Raw genomic sequence first — 2,777 nt, 5'->3', positions numbered from 1 at the left:
ATTTCTGTAGACGATTAAAGAGAACAACCTTTATATTTTTTGCAAAATGGAAAAAAACGAGTTTCATGCAGTGATCAAACATCTACACATGAAAGGTTTAACGCCGAAAGAAATCAAAGCCAATTTGGATAATGTTCATAGCACATCTGCATCAGTGTTTGCGACTGTATACAATTGGATGGAATAAATTTATGGTCGTACATCCACCCGTGATGCACCTCGTTCGGGACGTCCAATTGAGACTGCTACGCCAGAAATCATTGATAAAGTCCAAGATATTGTTTTGACTGACCGACGAGTGAAAGTGCGCGAGCTTGTTGAGGCCACAGGCATATCACATGGCACAGTGATAATAATATAATAATAATAATATAATAAGCGCAATCCCGGTAGCGGTGGCCAAATTCAACAAATTCCGCTACGATCAATTGCTGCCCCATCCAGCATATTCGCCAGATTTAGCCCTCTGCGACTATTTCCTATTTCCAAACCTGAAGATATGGTTCGGAGAAAAGAGATTCACCACTAGAGAGCAGTTCATGATCGCCGAAACAGAGGCTTATTTTGAAAGGCAAATCATATTATTCGGACGGCTTTAAATGTTGAAGAATTGTTGGATTAAGTGTATCGAGTTGAAAAAAGACTATATTGAGAAATAAAAATGAATTGATAAAAAAAAATGTTTTACTATGTTTTTCTAAAAATCTACTGACTTGACCTCGTACTATCACATGCATTAATATTGCACACACGCTTCGTTAAAAATTTTTGCGTATATATATTTCTCGAAAAATAGGTATTTAAATCTAATTCTATAATAAATTTGATGTTGTTTCTTCATGTAATCTAACTCTATCGTAATTTCGTAAATACTATAAATAGAATAGCAGAGATTTTATATCAAGCACATATTGTCTCTATTTGACAACTCTAAATGCCACATAGAGCTAAGAAATGGTAAAAAAGATTTGAATTATAAAAATTTTTTTCGTTCTCGGTATAAACTCCGAGCGTACATCAGACTAGTATTAATACGTATACTTTAATAATTCTGAAAAAGTATTTCCAAATCTATTAAATTAATACATACGTACAACTCTCGACATAAAAATTATCATCGTCAATATCCCCATAAAGCCGAAAATATTTAATTAAATTAAGAACTTGAATGTGAAAATTTCTACCAATTATTGGTAAATATTTAAACAATAATCTTTTATTATTTATTCTCTGTTATTTAAATAATAAAATTAACACCTCGAGCAAACGATAAAATGTTTAAAATTTCTAATAATTGACAACATATGATTCGGTTTAAAATAAATAATTCTTATAAGTTAATTAATACAAATAATCAAAATAAAACGTAAGACATAAACAAAGGAATAAAAAAAATCAGTAGTAAAATCATTATAATTAAATCTTACGTTTTCGGACATTGGTTTTGACTAATGTTACACGTGTCAAGTCGTTATTATTAGACTTACCAATCAAGAATCAACGATACAACTTTATATTGGGAGCTTCTCTGTATTTTAAAGAAGTACGCTCTTTACTCCATGAAATTTCATAACCAACCTTCCAGCATTTGCTGAAGATGATTCAAAATTGAATCAAAACGTCCGTGGATTAACAAGTATTTGAATAAAAACTAGTTCAACACTTTATCCACTTATGACCATTTGCGCTTCACTTACCGCTATAACTCTCATTAGCTCTTGTTCTATATTATTTTTTTTAATTCCCTCATTCTTTCTCTCTTTCTCTTCCTTTACTGCCGTATCTCCTAAACGGACCTTTGAGAACGATAAATAGCGGTGCGTGACAAGTAATCAAACTGATAAAAAAAACGTTAACTCACAATCATATAGATATAGTAAAAATAAACCGAGCATATCATCTCACAGTAAAAATAATAGGTTTACACTTCCAATTTGATTGGGAAATGATATCATACGTCGCCAATTAGCAAATTTAATACAAAATTTTTCGACACCGACCGAGATGAGTCGACTTATGTTTATTATTTGGAACGTGAATTAATTGATTCTCTCGTAATAACTCCAAAAACGTATTCTAATATTAGATATCGAGTGCAATGTAAATCCTGCATTACGTTTCGTTTTCTTTCACATTCATTTCTATCAATTAATTTTAATTTGGTTTAATTTATTCTTGATCTTTTTTAGTTCAGAAAGTAAGAAAGAAATTAAAAAGTAAATTGTGCGAAGTTTAAAATTAATCTACTTAAGTAAAAATGGCATTTCAGTTGAAACAAATATTCGTAGCCGAGAACGGACGAACAAATAACGAAGCAAACGTGGAATAAAAAAATATTATCTCCTAATATATTGTCAGAAATATATTTTTATAAGACAATTATAGAATTATTATATATAATTATATATTTATATTACAATAATTTTTTCACTTAAAATAAAATTTGTTAATTTTCTAATAATTAATCTTCGTCAATTCTTGTAAACTACTTACATGTTCAACTGAATTAAAATGGAATTACATAGTCAAACATAATCAATCTTTTGCTCTTTTCATATGACCCAATCCTTTACTTATTATTTTAAGTGGAAGACCTTAGTCAAATAGTTTCTTAAATATAATTTTTAAGTATTTTTAAGTATCTGTTGCATGTTTGTCTTCTTCCTTAGTGCTTCACCATTCGATGACGTTTCATGCTACTCTTTTGGTTGAAACTGGACGAGCATACGTCGCATTTATAAGGCCGTACTCCGCTATGAATACGCTTGTGCACAGTG

Source organism: Wasmannia auropunctata, unplaced genomic scaffold (assembly GCF_000956235.1).
Source record: "Wasmannia auropunctata unplaced genomic scaffold, wasmannia.A_1.0 LD336103.1, whole genome shotgun sequence".
Classification (NCBI taxonomy): domain Eukaryota; kingdom Metazoa; phylum Arthropoda; class Insecta; order Hymenoptera; family Formicidae; genus Wasmannia; species Wasmannia auropunctata.
The sequence above is the reverse complement of the archived record's forward strand: the minus strand, read 5'-3'. Positions refer to the sequence as shown.